Raw genomic sequence first — 21,134 nt, 5'->3', positions numbered from 1 at the left:
TTAGCAAAAAACCCAAAAAAACAAAAACGCATTTCCATGAAAATGTCTCTTGGGATAGTGAAGGTAAAACTACTGGGCCAGAAAGCTTTTAAGGAAATGTAGAGTCAGAAAGGACAGCTACACAGAAGGAACAACTGGGCCTAAAAATCTAGAACTACCCTGGTTGAGACCATCCAAGGTCAGGCAGGGACTGCCCTCTATTGTGGCAGATCATAAGCTTACCAACTACTTTTGCAGCTATGATTTCATCCCCTGTGGTTAAAATACGATTCAGCATATCACACAAACTGAGAAAAAAGGGTTGAGAAACCATGATTCTTCTGCCCATTGTGGAGAAGCTTGTCCTATGAAAAGCAGTTGCAGTGGACTATGAAGGTACATGCAGGACTGAAATGTTTCCCTAGAAAATTCTGATTTCTTCATTGATTACTTATTTTCTATATATACTTTTCAGGTGCTCTGTTTCTTTTTTAAGGTCAGTTGAAAGGTAGCATGTGCCATTTTTTTTTTATATAAACCCAGTTATTTTATTAGCTCCCATCAGAGAGCATGAACCTCTAAGAGAAGGCTGTGGGGGAAAAAACACATTTCCACCTCAGAATTATCAAATAGGGGCTGCAAGAATCCAGGAGACTATTTGATGGCAAATAATAATAATAATGCAAAATGAGATAGAATTTTCTCCTTTAACTTTGCTGTCCTAGACTGGCTGTCCTGAGTGTTTTGTGGTTTATTTGTTTTATTTTATTTAGTTTGTCAAACATGAATAAGTGTAAACATAAATATGAACACAGTAAATGTTTTTTTAAACGTTTTTAGTTAACTCATTTCTAGAGACAAGCCGCCACCACGAGTTCCTTAAGCGCTCCTTCTCCGTTTGCTTCGCGCATCTGCTCCGTCCATTCGCACAGCAAGAGGAATTATTATTATTTTTTTTCCCTTCCTTTTTTTTCCGAGGGAAAAAGTAAAGGGTAGGCTGGGGATAGGAAAGCACACGGTTTTAACCTCAGAGGCGGCGCTGAAGGTGGGAAAAGCGAAAGCGGTGCAAGTGGGGGTAATCCCTTCTTACAGCTTAAGATAATCGTCCATCTGCTGTTTGCAAATACATGCCGGCCCGCTTACTTTTTCCAAGATTTAACTCTCCTTAACTCAAGAAGGCAGTTTTAAGTTAATTCTCGTATTCGGTCAAATCATTCTCTCAGGATGTCTTCTGGGCTCATTCGGCCCGTAGGGTTATGTCAAGAGATTTATTTATTAATTAATTAAATAAGCGAAAAGGATGAAATCTACTTGAATTGTATTTGGGAAACAATGCAACCCCCACACACAAACACGCGCGCGCGCGCGCAGCGCGCGCTCTGTGTCCCGTTCCCCCCACCCCCACCCCACCCGCCGCTGCCAAAACGGCCGGGCGCGAGACCACAGACCCCGAACGCTCCTCGCGCTTCCCACTCTCCCGGAAACCAAGGCTGCTGAGGAAAAGGGAGAGAGAGAGAGAGAGAGAGAGGAGGCGACCACGGGGGTGGGGGGGTTCCTTCCTCCGTTCATTGGTCCGCACCTCGGGCTCCCCGAGAGCCGAAAGAAGCGGCGATTGGCTGCTCGCGCCTGTCAGTCGCCGAGGGCCAAGTTCCATTGCTGTGGCTGGGCGTGCGGTGGGAACTGCTGCTGCTGCTGCTGCCGCGGCGGCTGGTGCAGCTGCGGGGAGCTGGCTGCGGGGCTGCTCGATGGGGAAGTGATGCTGGCTACACGGAGACTCGCGCGGCGCAGAGGCTGCGGGAAGACAAAGGCTGGCCGCGGGAGCCGGAGCTCCGCTGAAGCCTCGGCGCCGCTACACCAGGCGAAAGGCAAACCCAGCCCCACCGCCGGTAAAGGTTAGCACCGCGCACGTTACCCGCCTCTCGCTTTTGTGTGTGTGCGTGTCTCTCTGTGTGTGTACGCGCGCGTGTACGCGACGGGTCGAATCCTTCAAGCGGTGCGTCCATAGATCCTGCCGGCGACGCAGGGCAAGCGGGATCAGCTCCCTAAGGGAGGGGAAGCATTGGGGGGGGGGGAGACACGGCGGAGGCTCCGGCCAAGGAACACTCCAGTCAGTGGTGACCGCGGCCGGCCATGTGCACCTGAAGGGTGGCTTTTTTTCCCTTCCCCGTCTCCCCATCACCACACACACTTCGGGAACGGGCTGCCTCCGGCGTTCTCTCCGGCTCCGATGCCCTTCAGGAAGCGTCGCTGCAGAGGAGGGGAGAGCCAGGCGAGCGCATCCGCGCTCCAAAGCGAATCTACACCAAAGCAAAAAAAAATCCCAGAAACCTGGCTGATTAAACTTTTATTCGGCCTTAATTTAAACGTGGAGGGTCGGCTCGGAAGGTTGGGCGATGCCATCCTGGCGCTTAGAGAGAGGGTCGTGGTGGGTGGGTAGGAGAGGGATGCGCTGTGGAGGAGAGGGGAGCCTAAGGGGAGCGCTTGGTTGGGAGGCGGGGTGGGGGGAGTTTTCGGGGCTCTGAACCGGAGCCGAGTCAAAATAGGGGACTGTCTCGCCCCCCTCCATCCCCACGATTTCCTCGCAGAGAGTTTTGCGAGAGGCGAAAGTTACGCCTTTCTCCACCGCTTCGCGTTCCTTTGCAGGCTCGGGGTCAGATCGGCGAGTTTTGCAGGCACTCCCGCGAGTGGGAGAAAGCCAGCAGGGCGAAGAGTTTGCTTGTCCCAAAGGGGCTTTTTTTCTGGAGGCAACTGGGACTTTTCTTGCCTGCAGAAAAAAAAGCAACCGCGGGACAACCAGGGCATGGATGATAGAGAGTGGGGTGGGGAGAGAGGGAGAGTGAGTGAGTGAGTTGAGAAGTCCGGGTGGCTTTCAAGCCGTTGATCTGTCAGTTCGTCCCAGTCGGGGATGGGGTGCCGACCGCCTGGCTTCACTTTCAAAGTGTTTGGATGGTTCGGACAGCTTGTCCCTTTGGCCGTCAGAGTTTAGCTGCTGGGAAAATAGCTTTTGTCTCTTGGTTTGTTTCAGGAAGGAAAATTAAGGAAAGCGGTTTAATTTTCATTAAGGAAATCGGTTTAACTTCTTCCCCTTTCCCTCCCCCCTCTTTAATATCATCCCGTGGGAATGTAATGTTAGGTGGTAATGATCTTTCCCTGAGGATATCTCACATAAATCAGATTTTCTTTTAAATATCGCAGAAAGGAGTTATTGGCGGAGATGTTGCAACTCTGCAAATGAGGCAGAGAGGTTTTGTCCCGTTGGTTCAATTCTGAGCTGAAAGATGCAACACCTTAAAGTCGGATCTTAGGGGTGTGTGTGTGTGTGTGTGTAGACAATTTGCCAAATGAATCTCGCGGTTCTGTGGAAAGGAATGGATCTGTTGTGATGCGCTCTAAGCTTTTGAGGGCAGCAAACCCACACGATCTTAAGTGTGTTCATGTGGTGGAAGTTGGAACGGATTTGCTGTTGCCTAAAGTGTGCGTTGGATGGCATCTGTAACCAGATTCGCGATGTTGATTCTGGCAAGGGAGAGGTTAAACGGAATGAATCTTTAGTCTTGGTGCTTGCAACCTAATTGTAAGCATTTTCACTCAAAAGTGAATTCTATTTCATTCTGTGAAACTTATTGCTGTATAAATCTAATTGGATATGCAGATTGAGTCATTTAACTACTCAGCATTCTTTGGGGGTGAATGGGAAGGCTAGTGACAATAATGAAGAGAGAGAGAGAGAAAAAAAACTCTATTACATGAATATCTGGAAGAGGGGGAAAGCAAGTAGCAATCTAAAAAGTATGTGTGCCCATGATCTGTATAGGAACTAGCAACATAATTCTAGCCTTGGTGGCAGAACATTCATTTAAGGGAATTTTTGTGCCCTTGACTTGCTAACAGTAAAACAGAGTGTGTAGTTTAAACTTTTCTCAGATATAAAGTCTATTTTGTTCAAAAACTCCTTTGCTGCATTAAGCACTTCCAGAATACACCCAATAAACATTAAGCAAGACAAGATGGATTTGTGTTTTATGGGCATATTTATGGTCATTTTACAGAGTACAAGCAAAAATGTAAAATAAAACTTCTGGAGAACTTGTTGTGCTGTATTTTTCTAGTGGTTATGATCTAGTGCCTATTTAATAGCAATTTACCCCATTAAACTCAATGAAAACTTACCGTGAGTAAATACACGTAGAAAAAAAAATGGATTGGTTTGAGTGCTTTATGTTAACTTGACTGTTTTCTTCATTGCTTTTTAAGAATAAACAACTTCATGATGAAAAACATTAACTCTCCAATGAAGTGCTAAACTTCATAATTATGTGATGAAATATAATTTTATGGACCAAAGTGTTTAGTTTCGATAAATCCTTTTGCCAGTGATGTAATTAGGATCAAGACTGAGTTAAATATGGATGCATTGGGGAAAGTCTAATATACTGTATCTGCAGTCTTGCAGCTAATGTGACGTCTAATGTCTATATTATTCCAATGGTTTATTAAATGAGGAATTGTGACTTGCAGAAGCTTTTGCCATATGTTGTTTTTTTTTAAAAAAAAAAACATAGGCAATCTGCTTGACACATCAGTATAGGTTTGTTCCTCTATCCTGCAAATGTATCCTGAGTGTATATAATCTCATTCCATTTTGCATATATCTCCCCCCCCTTTTTTTTGTGAAGCGGTTCTATTCATGTTTTGCCTGGTCATCTAACTAGTACAGATTTTGATTAACAATAGTAATATTTATTTTTTGCAAATCAACTTCAAGGCATGATTTGGATGATAGCCCAGGCTCTAAATTGCCTATTCAGATTAAGGTACGGGTACTCAGCATTTAATGACCTCATTGTTTAGTGGCCATTTGAAATGATGATGATGATGATGATGATGATGATGATGATGATGAAGAAGAAGAAGAAGAAGAAGAAGAAGAAGAAGAAGAAGAAGTGTTATGACTACTCCCTACATCAGTGTTTCTCGACTTTGTCAATTTAAAGATTTGTCAACTTCAACTCCCAGAATTCCACGGGAGTTGAATTCTGGGAGTTGAAGTCCACACATCTTTAACTTGCCAAGGTTCAGAAACACTGCCCTACATTTATGGCCTTCACAGGTCTGTAAAACAAAGGAATGCTGAAGTAAGGTAATAAGCACAGTCAATATTTCACTTAGTGACTGCTTCACTTAACAACCAAGTATCCCAGTTGGACTACCCACCTTGCATTAGACACAGTAATTCTGGTATCAAGGAACAACTATTTCACAAGAAGGAAGGAAGGAGAAAAACCCATAATACAGGTAGTCCTCAACTTACAACTGTAAATTTAGTCACCATTTAGTGAAAGTTTCAATGGCACTGAAGAAAAATGACTTATGACCTTTTTTTCACACTTACAATCATTGCAGCATCCCTATAATCATGTGATCAAAATTCGGCAACCGCTTTATATTTATGACAGTTACAGCATCCCAGGGTCACGTGATCTCCTTTTATGACCTTCTGACAAGCAAAGTCAATGGGGAAGCCAGATTCACTTAACAACCATGTTACTAATTTAAGAACTGCAGTGATTCACTTAACAACTGTAGTAAGAAAGGTCATAAAATGGGGCAAAATTCACTTAACAAATGTTTCACATAGCAACAGAAACATTGAGTTCAATTGAGGTCATAAGCCGAGGACTACTTTTAGTCCTCTAAACACTGAACTTTAAACCAAAATCCTCTTGTTAGCTCAAATTTATAGCTCATAGTAATTTATAACATTATTTACAAAGCTGTGTCTACTCAGAAGTAATCCCACCTGAGTTTACTAAAATGTATTTCCAGATAAATGCATTCTACAATACAGCTGCTATCTATTGACACTACTGGGTTTTGAAACAATCCTTTTGAAATATGGCAGGGCAAGCAGTCAAATTGCCATTAATATTGCATCACTGTGCTTTTGTACTAATGATGCTTTTAAAGTTGGATTGTAAATATTAAGAGTAAATTTTAATCTTGGATGTCTAAACTTTACCCTTACTATTTACAATCCAATTTATGTACAGGGAATTGTTAAAGGAACATAATTGGTATGTATCTATCAATAAAACACAGCTCCTAATGGAATAATGTACACCTTTTTCCTTTCTTATTTGTGCCCCAAATCAGGTCTAGAAAGTTGGGGACCTGCTGTGTCAACAACAATACCTTTCATCTGAAAGGTCCAATACCTTTCAGATGAAAGGTATTGGAAGTGAAAGGGTCAGAAACGCTGTTCAGTGAGTGGAGTTCTGCTCATATAATGTTGGATGTTTGAAAATTCTAATTTAGCTTTTTTTGGTAAGTAACTAGGTACACTGAAGAATTATGCACAGCTTATATTATTCCTATGTCTGTATTATTTTCTCTTGCCCTACACATGGGGAGTATGTCAGATTTTCTAATGATTTAGTAAATGAGACTTATTTTCCGTGCAAAAGACCAATTTCTCTTATGCTTTGCTGTACATTACAATGACATCCATTTGAGCCCTGTCTTCTCCTATTAAGAAACTTATTTTTCAATACAATTATTCTTATGAATAGAGAGCTATGACATCCCCGGTTACTTTATTTTTATTTATTTTGCTAATATTCACTTGGTTTTTTTAGCCCACAAAAGCCTAAAGTAGCCGCTGCAATTAGGAGCATATTAGGTCCATAGCAATAAAACCATCAGTTGAAACAAAAGCAATTCATATCCAAAAACCGTACAATTTAAAAGTCTCATGATGATTTTTTTTTAATCCCTCACTAAATCAGTCAATAAAGTAGGTTTGATAGCTGGCAAAAGTCTATTAAGAGAAATGATATAAGAAAGGAACATAACTGAAAGATGTCTCTTCTTTCTGATGTTCAGAATATATGGAAACAAGGTGGGTAGGTAGCAGTGGTGGGATATGACTGGTACGCCCTGGTATGGGGGTACCGGTGCCTGCTGGGAGCACCAGGTACTGTTCTGGTACAGTGCTCTGGAGGGCCCACCTGCCCGTCCGCCCTCCTTTCCTGTATTTGAGCCGATTGGGGATTTTGTGCATGTGCATGGAGTGTATGGCGCCTGCGCAATGCTCTGCCGAGCAGCTGGAGCATCGCGGATGGTAAATATGCACACGTGCACTGTGCGCATGCACATGGTGGACTCCAGGCCCCGTTGCAGCGTACCAATTGCAACGGGATCCGGAACCCACCACTGGTAGTTAGTGAATACAGAATTTCAGTCTTACATTTTTTTACAGATCAAGTGAAAGACAAAACTGCTTTACTATTAAAGAGCAATTAAGACAGCCATGGTGGCATAGTGGTTACAATGCAGTACTGTAGACTAACTCACTGCTTACTCCAGGAGTTCAATCCTGACTGGTTCAAGGTTGGCTCAGCCTTTCATCCTTCCGAGGTGGGTAAAATGAGGACACAGATTTTGGGGGGCAATATGCTGCCTCTGTAAACCACTTAGAGAAGACTGTAAAAGCACTGTGAAGCAGTATATAAGTCTTAAGTGCTATTGCTGTGATAGTGTACTTACCATTTGTATTTAAAGTTGCTGAAAAATCCACTTGAATTAGCTACAAAATGTAGATAACATCTATTGTATTTAGAAAACTGGTTATTTTTAAAGAAAAGCACTCCATAAGGAACAAAAGGTTAATATGTTTATTTGATTTTGTACTTTCTTCCACAATAATGAGGTTGATTTATTTTACCTCTGTGACATGTTCTATTTCTTAACATTGTGTAATCAGTTCTGTCTTTTAATGACGTACACAATAATATATGTATAAATGTTCTTGGATAATTTGCAAACTACCATATTTATTTTAGAACAAAACTCCATCTTTCTGGATTGTGTGCATTTTATTGATTTGTGCAGGAAGGAGCTTCTAAACAGCTCTAGCTTTTTTGTTTTGTTTTTGTTTTAAATCTGGACTGCCACAGTCATTCTAGCATATGTCATCCTGCTGCCTGATTTAATTGTCCAAATAAAGATTATATCATAGCACTAAAATATCACTGGTGGAATTGGTAGCGGTAGTGATAAGCATGGAGAAAACAAAATCTGGACTCTTGTGTTCATCAAGATGAAGTATAAAATGTGTTCTTAAGAAATGTATCACAATTTTCAAGATTTGAAGTTTTTTTTTTTTAACCAAATCCATTGATGCTTCCCGCTTTTATCACTTGCCAGCAATTCTGACCCTGAGAATATGGTGAGGTAGTTTGGAGAGGGGCAAATAGACGTGACCCGTCAAAACCGCGGTCCACAAAAGCGCGCTCGATGAAAGCGCGCATTTGACGTCATCACAGCACGATGAAAAAAATTAAAAATTGAAATAAAAATAAAATTAAAGCAAGCCGATTCACATAAAGGTAAGGGTTAGGTTTAGGGTTAGGGTTAGGGTTAGGGTTAGGGTTAGGGTTAGGTTAAGGGTTAGGGTTAGGTTTAGAGCGTTAGGGTTACGTTTAGCGTTAGGTTAAAGGTTAGCGTTACGTTTAGGGTTAGGTTAAGGGTTAGGTTTAGGGTTAGATTTAGGGTTAGGTTAAGGGTTAGGTTTAGGGTTAGGTTTAGGGTTAGGTTTAGGGTTAGGTTTGGGGGGGTTAGGGTAAGGTTTTCGCTTTATTTTTACATTTATCGATCACAGCGCAATGTTTTCGTCGCGCTGTGATGACGTCACGTACGCGCTTTCGGCGAGCGCGATTTTGTCGTCCGCGGTTTTGTGGTGGAACCCAAATAGACTGATATGACTGAAAAGACCAAATCAGAGACTGCTTAGTCTGAAACTAAGAGGGACATTTCTGCAATGGAAAGTCCTCCTTTTCCTGCTCTCTGATGTCAGAAGGAGGCAACAGGAGGGCTTGAATGGAGGGTAGCCTCTCCAATATTTGCTAAAGAAGAAATGAAAATCCCTCTTCCTCCTCCTTCTAAAATACCTGGACAGGAGAAGGGAAATGGAGGGGGGTTTGGAGGTGAGGAGAAGATGGAAACAGAAAACCTTCTGGTTACCTTTTACCTGAGAAATGGTGGATTGATTCCCTCAGTGGAAGTAGAATAGTACTTCATAGTAGAGGTAGTCCTCATCTTATGACACTCCCCCAAAAGGTACTTATAATCTGGTTCTGGAGTTCTGACCATTGACCCTCCAGTCACATGACCACATTTCAGATGCTTGGCAAGTGACCTACATTTATTGTCATTTGCAGCATTCTGTAGTCTACTATTGGTGGCTGATTTGACTGAATGCCAAGTTTACAGGAATTCTGTAGCAGGTTCAGATTTTCCCTGATCTATGATGGTTGTTTGCTTGCAAATGCTTCATTGCCTAACTAGGCAATATAATAATGACCACCAGTTTGGTTTAATGGTTAGAAACAGGAGTTCAAGTCCTGCCTTAGCCATGAAAACCATCTGGGTGACTTTGGGCCAGTCCCTCTCTTAGTCCAATCTGACAACAGTGCTGTTGCTGTGTAGAAGAATAGGAGGAAGGAATATTGTATGTGTGTTTGTTGCCTTGAGTTATTTATGAAAATAATAAAGGCAGGATATAAATAAATAAATATCATCAGTGCTAATAAGTGTGGTGTTTGCTCTATTTATATACAGTAGCATGCCTGCTAGCGTTGGTAGGGATGTGGCTTTCTTCTCAGTAGTTCCTTGATTAGGATATTGTTTTCTGTTTAATTGTTTGTATGGTGTGAAACCCTGCTTATATGTGTGTTTATTGCTGGAGAGTATTTGTTTTCGCCTTTTTCTTTCCTTCTTAGTTTTTTATTGCCTAATTTGAATGATGTATAAATGATGTATAAATGTGGTTCATCTCTATGTGTCTACTGATGGGTAATTTTCTGTAAATTTTCTGGAATTCTGTAATATTTTTGGATTTCTCTAGTTCTTCCAAACTCACAGTCACCTGATTTCTCATGTATCTATCTTATGTAGACCTTAATAGGTTTTGCTGAAAGTAAGTCCTTTCTTTTCTTTTGAGTAAGAAATATGTTGGATTTTTTCCCCTCCAGTGAGGAGATAGCCATCCTTATTTAAGGCAGCAGTAAAAGCTTTCATTCTGGAAAAGGTTTACAAAAGTGCTCTGCTTGAGGTCTCATGACATAAGTGCATGTTGACTTTCTCCAGCTATGTGCAATTTGGTAGCAATTCAAAGAGAAGCTGTTGTTCCAATAGGCCATCCAGAACAAGACTCTTGTGGAGATGATTTTGGCACGGAAGGACTGTAAACACTAGGAGTTCAGGCTTCACATGGGAGTTGCGTTGGGGATTCTGACAAATCTGCAACATTGTCTTAATGTGATACTTTGTTTACAATTAAGCATTCCAAATTATGGAATATTTCTGTGAGCTGCTAGGATTATGATGCATAACATATAAGTAGTCCTTGACTCATGACCACAATTGAGGCCAGAAATTCTGTTACTAATCAAGATGATAGCTAAGTGAGTCAACTTTACAACCTTCCCCACTCCCCAGTTGTTAAGTGTAGTATGCAGTTGTTAAGCAAATCACTTATTGACTTTTCTTGTTGGAAGCCAGCTAGGAAGGTCACAAATGGTGACCCCACACGATCCTCGGATGAGGAAACTATCATAAATATATGCCAGCTGTCACGTGTCCAAAGTTTGATCACATGACTATGGAGATGCTGCGATGACTCAAAATAACAATAGCAATAGACTTATATACCGCTTTACAGCCCTCTCTAAGCGGTTTACAGAGTCAGCCTATTGCCCCCAACAATCTGGGTCCTCATTTTATCGACCTCAGAAGGCTGGATGGCTGAGTCAAGTTTGAGCCTGGTGAGATTTGATCTGCCAAACTGCTGGTAGCCAGTGATCAGCAGAAGTAGCCTGCAGTTCTGTACTCTCACCACTGCGCCACCATGGCTCTTAACTGTGAGGACTGATGGTACGTCACTATTTTCAGTGCTGTTGTAAATTTGAATGGTTGCTAAATGGACGGTTGTAAGCTGGGGACCATCTGTAGGCAATTGTGTAAACTTTCCAAGTAAATAAAATTTCAGTTTGATTTATTTACAGCATTATAACTAATATATACATTGCTCATAATCCTTAATTTGCTTTTATTAGCACAGGACTCCCTGCTTCTTTCTGAACTTCTTCTGGCCTCCTTAAGATGTGAGTTCATTCTCCTGTTCATTGATTAGGATCACATTTCATTACTTTGCCAAACAATGCAGAACGGTTTTTTGGCAGATGAATGTTCAGAAAGAAAGAAAAAAAAAACCTTTCTGTAAAAGTTCCATATTGAAAAGTTCAGTGTAAAATGCAAGATGCAATGACTGTGCTAAACTATGATGAAAACAATGGTTCAACCAATCTTTTTGAATAACACATAGATACCTGGTTCACATAATACTGCTAAGCCCATTTTAAGCCTGAATAAAAGAAATTGTGTTACGGTTTGTGAATCTGAGCAACGTCATTTGAGATATTGGACAGCTCGTTTGCTCATGAACACCTAATCTGGTTTCCATTGGGGTTAGGGTTATGTTAACAAATTCAGTTTTGGATATCTATTAGTTTGGTGAGACAAAAGGATGTACAGGTAATCCTCAATTTGCAACCACAATTGGGAATGGAATCTTGGTCATTGAGTGAAGTGTTTGTTGAGTGAGTTGTCCACACGACAGCTTGGCTCAATGATCACATTATAGCACTCCTGGTTGCAGTTGCTAATTGATCTCTCAGGTCATTAAGTGGATGGAGCAAAAGAGAATTGAAATCCTCCTAGCAGGCCACCCTTTCACACTCAAATGTTCTTTGCACATGCCAAAAGTTTTCAGTGCCCTTCTGTGGACTCTAGTTATGGAGCCAAAATCTTTAGGATTTCAGCTTCATTTCCATAGCCTGCCAAAGGATTTATTCTCCCATCCATGCATGGAAGGGAAATCATTCCTGAGGATGCAGGAATGGAGCCGAATTCATCACAATTTCAGCTCCATTTCTGCAGCCTGCCAAAGGATTTCCTCTCACCTGCATGCATGGAGGGAGAATCCTTCATGAGGCTGTAGGAATGAGCTGAAATCCTCAAAATCTCAGTTCTGTTCCAGCAGCCCGCAAAGAGACTTCAGCTTCCCTCTTTCCTCTCTGCTTGCAACCTTCTCTGCTGGCTTCCTCATTGACTTTGGGAAGCTGGCAGAGACAATTGCAAACAGTGATTACATGATCGTGGGGCACTTGGCAATTAATCATAGATGTAAGTTGGTTGCCAAGCACCCTAAACAATATTTTACAACAGCTGGAAGTGCCTTGCTGGCCTAAAGCATTCTTTCTGATGTCACCATAAATTTGAATAGTCATGAAACAACTAGTCATAAGTCAAGGTGTACCTGTACTGATATTCACTTGGAAGATAATGTAAATCAGCCTTTGGTTAGGCCGGTCTGAATGAATTTTATATTTTGATTCAAAATGTGAAATCAAGCACATGACATACTATTATGCAATGGACTTCATAATGCAATTATTTTCATGTTTATGGAGAAATATATCAAAATATATAGCAATAGCAGTTAGACTTATATACCGCTTCATAGGGCTTTCAGCCCTCTCTAAGCGGTTTACAGAGTCGGCATATCGCCCCCACAGTCTGGGTCCTCATTTCACCCACCTCGGAAGGATGGAAGGCTGAGTCAACCTTGAGCCGGTGAGATTAGAACCGCTGAACTGCAGATAACAGTCAGCTGAAGTGGCCTGCAGTACTGCACCCTAACCACTGTGCCACCTCGGCTCTTCATTATACTAGAGCTTGTTACCTAATAAAATATTTCTTAGCGTAGCATCTTCCACATGTTCTGGGAGAGGTAATGCCAACATTATGGAGGGGATTATCAGGCTGAGGAAGGCTGTCCTAACCACTACATTATAGGAATGTAGTCTTAGAAAATATAGGCCAAAACTCTGACCATTCAATGCCTGTCCAATGACAGAGGGGTTAAAAAGATCAAATCAATCAATCAGGAAGTTAAATTTTAATCACTAAGAATTAAAACTGAGATTGTGGTTATATTTTTCCTAGAGAAATTTACTTTTTGTAATAGGAAAAGAAAACCTGGAAAAAAATTCTTTTCTCTTTTTTTTTCTAGATGGTTATTATCGGTTTAACTTTATTTAATTATTTGTAAGGTGTTTGGATTATAATGTCATCTGGGTTAAAGTTTTAATTCAAAAGACTTGATCAAGAAGATCAAATGAATTTTAAAGGCATTAAAAAAATATTTGGCTGATAGATACATAATTTATCTTTATCAGGCTACATCCACAAAGCTGCATTAATGTATCTTTCATCTGACCTTGAGATAGGATAAAAATACTTTAGTATAAAAACCACAGCTAATTTCACCTCTCTTTTTTTACCACATCATAGCAATGATGCATAACACTGATAGTGTTCCTACCCTTCAGAATATATGGTAGTTTTCAATAAGGTAATTAGTAAAGTCCTAGAATGCCTTTAAAAATTATCAATCTTGAAGCATGCTCCATTCCATTCTCACATGCAAGATGCCAGAAGATGCTTACAGATAGTCCTCAAATTACAACTTACTGATTGTTCAAAGTTACAACAGATCCCCAAAAAGCTATTTATGGCCCAGATTTTTATTGGCTTTTTCACTGTGTTTTCTTCTTTGGTTTCATAATGTATTTCTTATTAATGGGAGACATTGTTGCGTTAGTATTAAACCTTAACAGACCTTTTACCTTATCTTACCTCAATTTTGAAAGTTGGAGGCTTTAAGTTTTGTGGGGCTGATGAATTATTTTTTAATTTGCTGAGTGAGGGGGGTATTATTCTGTCTTACGATTGACTTGCCTATGTGAAGCTACAGTATGACCTTATGAAATATCTAGAAGACACAGCAGCTACAAAATGCCTCTATTGAAAAATCTCCACTGATTGCCAGTGGCTTTTAAAGTATGGTTAAGGTTACTGGTGTTACACAAAGAAAGCCATTTAGGACTTTAAGGTTTATCAGAGGAATCACTTCCTCATAACACCATTATGAATCTGTGTAGCCATTAAGAGCTTTCTGTTAGCAAAGCTTTGTGTATCTGACATGCAGTCCAGCTCCAGGCTACAGAAGCCATGTGTGTTCCAGAAAGCTCTGGAAATCATATCTTCCCTTTCCCTTTTTCCCTTTCCCTTTTGTGTTTGCCACAGCAGATGGCAGCACCTTACTGCCCTTGGGTGATCTCAAATAATGTAAACAGGGTCCCAGCCTGGTTAGCACTTAAATAGAAAATTGCCTCAAAATCTCAGGGCTGTGACTTATACTGGTACATTTAAAAAGTAACCTGCAAGAAGGCAGTGGCAATGTATGCACCGAAAACCAAACTTAATATGAGGGAGAATATTTTAATGGTTTTACTTGTTTTAAACAATAAAACTATATGGGATTTTGCTCATTTAAAGTTGCCTTAATTGCTGTGTTCCAGCAGGAACAAAGTAGCAGGTCAGGATGCAAAATGCAGGATTTTTAAATATATTACGGGATTCCATCTGCAAGTAACTGCAGGCATTTTGGGGCAAGGACTTCATCTAGAAAATAAGACAGGAGATTGATTTGGGCTTCTGGTACTCCTAATACCAGTATCATGGTTCTCACGTATGTATGTATTTCAACCGTAATGTAGAATTTCAGTCATCCAACTTGTCTATGGAGATCCTCAGCCATAGTTGTCTCAAAGGCGCTTTTTTCCTTCTTCTTCAAATGGCAACTGGACTGATTTTCCTTGAGGAAGAGGAAGAAGATGTTTCACTTCTCATCCAAGAATTCTCATCTTTGATTGTCATGGTGGGGTGATGGAAGGCTTAGTTCTGACAGGATGGTAAGGGGGAGGTGGAAAGATCATACTTCTTTGCAGTCATCTGGTCGTTAGCGCTCTCTCTGAGAGCTCTTGAGACCCCTTGGGGGTTTATCTGTGCCCTCAGGTTCACCTGAATCAGAGTGCAAACGGGTGCGGAACCTTCTTGGAACTGCTGAAAGGGCTGTGTTGTTGACAGGAGATAGGTGGTGTCATACTCCTCCACCTCTGTTGAGAGAGGGCTGTTCAATCTTAATGTACACGGCATCTTTGATCCATCTTTCAAGCCAGTGATCCTCTCAATCCAAAATGTGGACTTTGCCTTCTTCAAAAGAATGACCATTGTCCTTCAAATTCAGATGGACCACTGACTCTTGTCCTGATGGGTTTGATCTCCTATGTTGTGCCATGTGTTTTGTTTTATTTCATCCAACAAGGAGAAAAAGATTGTCTGTGGGGGGAAGAATTTTGGAAGCTATAGTATACTTGGAGGTATTCCCCTGCAACTGACTGTGATCAGTGCAAGTATATTTGGATAGTCAAAAGCATCTTGTATTTAATTCTCTGCCTGAGATCATTCAAATGTTGGCTCAGCTTGAGTGACAATCTGGGTCTCTTCTATGTCTTGTTTGCTTTCTTCTTTTAACTACTGGATTTTGACTGATGGTACAAAACTTTAAATGCTATATATTCCTACATCAGCTGAAGGATGACATGCATTATACATGACAGGTGTACAGGAAAGGATAACATTTAGGTGTTAATAAAAACTATGATATGCTTGAAAATGTGATTGTTGATACATTTTAATGTACATATGGTATTGATTTTGTCCTGGATGAAGAGCTGGAAATACAGTATGACATTTTACAGAGAACATTGGTGAAGTTTACTAAACCACAGCAGGACAAATAGTGAAATGGATTGCCTAATCATTTTGTCTTTTAATAAATTTTATAATGACTGCAAAAAGATTCACACATTTTCAGAGGATATCAGCAGGCAACAAATATTATAGATTGATTCAGTTTTGCAAATCTGGAATTAAATTAACATTAGTATATGGATGAGTGTATTAAAACAAGGCATGTATTAAATTTAGAGATTTGGCCATAAAAACATAAATACCATATCAAATCCAAAATGTTTTAAGCACAAGACAGAATTCAGGCAATAATTAAAAGAAATAATTAAAACAAAACATGAATTTCTTTGCTAGCAGATATTATTTTCTCTTTGCATGTGCTCCCAGATCTGCTATAGATTAATTAGTGAACCACTACAGCTCTAGTAATTGCAAGGGAAAAAACCCAGAATTTTTCAGTTGAAATGCATGTAATCAGGCATATTTGGAATACTGTTTTGGAGAAATCTGCAATTTTCTTCCTTTGAGAAATAATTCTTACCATCAAAAATAAAATGAAGGTTATAGTTCTTGCAGCAAGACCTAAATTGTCTCATATTTACATGAAATAATCATATTGGGAATAGAGCTTTTTTCCTTTAAAATCATACATTATTGAGATTCTGAATAACTTTCATAATTTATGTTAATATAGGAAACTATCACCTGCTATACACTCACTGGAATGACTACATGACTGAGAAGCACTGAGATAGCATTTGAGATGGCAGAACCCATTTTATTTATAATTTCAGGTATGCTTAAAGGACGAGGGATCCTTGTCCATAGAGCAGGGGTGTCAAACTGAATTCCATTGAGGGCTGCATCAGGATTGTGTTTGACCTTGGGGGGGCCAAGGTAGGCGTGGCCAGAGTGGGGATGGCCATCTTGATCACTCATGTCGGGGGTTCCTGTGGTGGCCCGAGCGCTCTGTCAGTGAAAACGGGATCCTGAGCTCCATTGTTGGCTCCGATGGCCTCCTGCAACCCTCTGCCAGTGAAAACAGAGTTCAGGAGTACCACACACAGCCTTTGTGAGCTCCATTTTCACTGACAGAGACACTCCAGACCAGTCTTACGCTGTTTCCAGGGCAATCCTGCATGCCAGACCTAAACACCCTGTGAGGCTGATCCGGCCCCCAGGCCTTGAGTTTGACACCCCTGACATAGAGAAAGCATAGTAATGATCCAATTGTGCTTCAGTTTCTCTTAACAACCACTGAATATTATTTTTCCCTTCTGTACATAGCTAACATTGGATGTTTTCCATGCCTTCTTGTTTATTGGTTTAAAATTGCTCCTCCTTCGTACCAATATCCCTTACTCCATCTGCAATTATTGCTTCAGTCTTTGTTTCCTAGGGTAACTGTGCAAGAGAAGTCTTTCGTTGTAGTAGCATCTTGTTTCAGGAACTTTTTTCTTAAAGAAGGCTTCCTGGTATCCAAATCAATGTCATTTTGGTTTTCCAAACATTTTAAACATTGTAATATATGCATGCATGCATGCATGCATGCATGCATACATACATACATACATACATACATGACATATCACTTATCACTTTGAGTTGATTTTCAATCTATTATTTTCTAAGAATATGGATTATAATATTATAGTAAGCATACCAATAATTGCAAATTAAAAAGCAAATTAGTGATATCATTAAAGAAAAATATATAAGTAGACATTTTAAATATTCTAAACAGTGACAGCTTTTGAATTTATTATTGTTTATGCTTTATTGATCTCTAACAAAATACATTAATTTTATGAACCACAGTCGTTCCATATTTTTGTAATCGAATCCATATATTTTGGGGTTTTTATGATTTTCAGTTTGATTAATGTTAATTTATAGTAATAAAGTTACATGATGTTTTACGAATTTTCAACAGCATAGAAGGAACACTGTAGGACTTAATTATAATAACATTAATCACCATAATAAATTAGTTTTGTATATTATCATGCACTGAGAAGGATTAGACCATCTTTACTGGATTTCTAGGCCTGTGTATATATTGGAGGTTTATCATGATTTCTGTTCTGTTATTATAATATACTTACCCTTAGGGAACATGTTTCATGCGGTTTTTCATAAATATAATAATAAAAAAACCATTTCCTTCCTTACTGCAGGTACTCTTCTGCTCCAAAGGAAACATCCCAGTCCAAATAATACCTTTGTTCAAGGATTTTTCTTCAGCTATAGAGGGTAAAGAGTTAAACCCCTTTTCCAAATCTGCTGCAAATCTGAAAATTAGTCCTTCTAGCTGATGTCCCCCTTTCTTTCTTTCTTTCTTTCTTTCTTTCTTTCTTTCTTTCTTTCTTTCTTTCTTTCTTTCTTTCTTTCTTTCTCTCTCCCTCCCTCCCTCCCTCCCTCCCTCCCTCCCTCCCTCCCTCCCTCCCTCTCTCTCTCTCAGGCTTATATGGTGTCTGGAAAATAAGCTTGTGTGTGTGTAACTGTGACTGTGATTTATTCATAATTTTTATTTTATTCACTAGGACTGCTTCTCTAGAGTGACTCTAGGTTGTATGATAACATAAATAATGAAAATGCAAGTGAAACCACCAAATGTCTGAAAGACGAAACAACCATTTTAAAACAATAAAATTAAGTATAGCTTGTTTCTTTGAAGTCTGTGCGGTTTGTTTCTTTTGGGTTAGCATATTGTGTGATGCCAGCAAAATAAATAGGTTATATGTGTCCATTCTATTCCTACCTATGTGCATTTGCAAGTAGAACATTTTTTAAAAAATCTCTCATTTTCATTTAGTGAAAGTGTTTAAAAAAATAGGTGGTATGTTCTGCAAACACACAAAAGTTCAATGAAATGTGTAAACGAAGTTGAAAAGGAGGTTTTTTTTCCACTCATTATTTAACATTCAGGCTCAAAATCCTTGCCAACTTAAAGAAAATAATTTCCTTTCTGTCCATCCTTACTAATGTATATCCACGATAACAAAAAACCCTGAAAACCCCTTAAATTGTATTTGATTTGCTTGATAAACATAACAATATTTATTTATTTATTTACGGTATTTATTTATATTTATACTTATATGCTGGCCACTTTGCTAACCAGAGCAACTTTGTAATTTATAATACTGCGGTAAACCATGCAACTATTTTTAAATATCATTGCTTTCCCAGTCATGTGTCCACATTTTAATGTTGAGTTTGTCTAGCATTCAGACTTTGTGAAAGGCTACTTTACTTTTTACGTACTATTTAATTGGTACTTTATTCTGCCAACTAAATCAAATTTCAGTATTCTTTGCTTTATTCTTGAAAATCAAACTAAAAGGATGCTGAAGCTACATTGAATTAGGTATAAAATAACTGAATGAAAAAAGGAGCACTTTGAAAAGGGTAACAGTGGCATGTCTCCTGAAAATTAAAAGTGCTAAATAGGATATTGTGGAAACCTTCCAAAGATGCTGCTATGTAAATCATACATGGGTTTTCTCTTGTTTTTAATTTTGTCCATAATAGGAGAGTTTGAAATAAATGCATTATGAGCTAGTGTATATTGTTACATCTTCCAATGAGTTCATAAATATAAATATTTTATCTAAATAAACAATATAATTCTAAACAGAAAAGGATGCTAAAGTTTAGGAAATGTATGGATAGAATTTTATTTTTGGCTGTTGAAGGTTATAGTGTCATTAGAGAATTGTTTTCAGAGTAAGTGACTTCTCTCCTTACAATAAAGAGAATAATATTTTTTTTTTGTATTTTACAAGGTCATGGCTCTACATAATTAGAATTCTTTTGTAAACTGAATCCAAACATAGGTTTATGGGAAACAGTGACGTGTAGTGAGGTTTACATTTGGTGAGGCAAGAGCGCGGCGGCGGCGAGAAGCAGTGTCCCCCGCTGCTGTCTCCGACAGAGGTGTCTCGCGTTTATGTCCGCCATAGACGCGAGATGCATCTGTCGGACACAGCGGCGGGGACGGAGGAGGCGGGGGATGAGTCGGTGGAGCGTGGCAGCGGTAAGAAGTAGCATCCCTGCCGCTGTGTCCGACAGATGCATCTCGCGTCTATGGCGGACATAGACGCGAGACGCCTCTTTCAGACACAGCAGCGGGGACAAAGGAGATGGGCAGCGAGGCGGCAGCCAGTGAAATAAGGGGAGAGGAGGAGGAGGAGGAAAGGGAGAGGGCAGCAGGATGGGGCTCCCGGTGGAGGGGAGAGGAGAAAGGGAAGGGGGGCACAGCAGGCAAAAGAAAGAAAGCGCCAGCCCGCCAGCAGAGGCGGGTAAAAGACCCACCTTTGCTGGCAGGCTGCCCCTCTCTTCTCAAACAAGCTGCCCTCCCTGCCTCTCCCTCTTCCCTCTCTTCTCAAACAAACTCTCTCTCAAATTGAGAGTTTGTTTGAGTGAAGTGAAGAAACAAACACATGCACGCGCGCACACACACAAATTACTTATAATAAAAATTACTTACAAATTACAATAATTTTAAATTCCTCCCCCCTCCCTCTGTCCGACCCACATACCTTTTCCAGCTGTGTCACAGAGGATTTCAACTCTCCTCTGCCATGATGAAAATGTAAAAAATGTAAAAAGAAAAAGGCAAAAGCTGCTGCTACCAGAGCCTCCAATGGATGACTCTGCTTAACTGTTTAAAAAAAGCCTCTAAAAAAATGCCCTCTGCAGGAAGAGGCAAGAGAACCACGTGCCTCCTTTGCATAAGGAATTTTTCGCCTTTTAACCCTTTCTTAACTCTGCTCAAGTGATCATAAAGATAGTCTAAAGGAGGCACGTGGTTCTCTCACCTCCTCCTGCAGTTAAGCACTAAGCAGAGTCATCCACTGTGACTCTGGCAGCAACCACCTCAGCCTTTTTCCTTTTAATTTTCTTTTCATGATGACAGTGGTGAGGCCCTGCCTCCCCTGACTGCACATCCCTGATGGGAAAACACAGTAAAAAGAAAGATACATTGTTTGGCATGGATGGGCAACCTATTGCACAAGGTGTATACTTTCTTGCAGATTTAAGTTTATGAATTCCGGAGCATGTTAAGATCATCTCTCTGAAATTTTGTGGCCAATGGCTGATTTCTAAGGGTATAATTTCTGGTAAAAAAAAAAAGTCAGAATAAGGATTAGACATGAAATCATGGCTTCTCTGAAACTGCTATGGAGTGAAAATGTTTAGTCTTACTCTGGGGGTACTGCTATACTATCACACATGCTCCTGGAGACTGAAATAAAATCAATGTATGCCCTCCATCTGTCCCAAATACAGATTTTGCTCTTCAGCAGATCATTGAGAAATATATCAATGAAAGAAAGTTGATTGCATTTTTGTTGATTTATGCAAAGCACAGCTAGACCTGAAGTACAAAATGCTTTATACTAATAAGGAGTTGAAAGTTGGTTGCTGAATAT

General features: G+C 40.0%; 1 protein-coding gene across 1 annotated transcript in view; it reads left to right on the top strand.

Annotated features, from left to right (window-relative positions):
* Nucleotides 1-1,666: 1,666 nt before the first annotated feature.
* Nucleotides 1,667-21,134, top strand: part of B3GALT1 (beta-1,3-galactosyltransferase 1) — a 413,993-nt gene continuing 394,525 nt past the window's right edge. Inside the window, exon 1 of the mRNA XM_087709492.1 lies at nt 1,667-1,871. The gene's annotated coding sequence lies outside the window, so the exon portion shown is untranslated. The remainder of the gene's footprint in view (nt 1,872-21,134) is intronic.

Source organism: Thamnophis sirtalis, unplaced genomic scaffold, assembly GCF_051295495.1.
Source record: "Thamnophis sirtalis isolate CommonGarterSnake01/CBP01778 unplaced genomic scaffold, rThaSir2_p1.2 scaffold_1, whole genome shotgun sequence".
Taxonomy (NCBI): domain Eukaryota; kingdom Metazoa; phylum Chordata; class Lepidosauria; order Squamata; family Natricidae; genus Thamnophis; species Thamnophis sirtalis.
The sequence above is the reverse complement of the archived record's forward strand: the minus strand, read 5'-3'. Positions and strand labels throughout refer to the sequence as shown.